Below are 301 nucleotides of genomic sequence, written 5' to 3'. Positions count from 1 at the left end.
ATGAGTTTTTAATTCTTTTTATTGAAGAAAAGAAAAGGAGAGAAAAAATAGATTCCCCCCTGCTTCTTCCTGGAGGGGGCTCAGTCCTGCCCCTGGGGGCCGTGAGGGTCGGAGGGCTGTGCTCTCCACCTGGGTCTAGGAGGGGCCCAGGGCCCTGGAAGGTGTAGGGGGCTGGCTGCTTCCCAAGGGATGGGGGTGTTTAAAAAACGGTGCCAGGCCGGCCGGGCCAAGCAGGCTGGTCCTCCGCAGCAGGAGCTCAGGTGGGCACCCTGGGACGCTGGCCGCACTGGGCCTGTCCATG

The sequence above is a fragment of the Mandrillus leucophaeus genome, unplaced genomic scaffold (assembly GCF_000951045.1).
Source record: "Mandrillus leucophaeus isolate KB7577 unplaced genomic scaffold, Mleu.le_1.0 Scaffold644, whole genome shotgun sequence".
Lineage (NCBI taxonomy): Eukaryota > Metazoa > Chordata > Mammalia > Primates > Cercopithecidae > Mandrillus > Mandrillus leucophaeus.
This window is presented reverse-complemented; position numbering follows the sequence as displayed.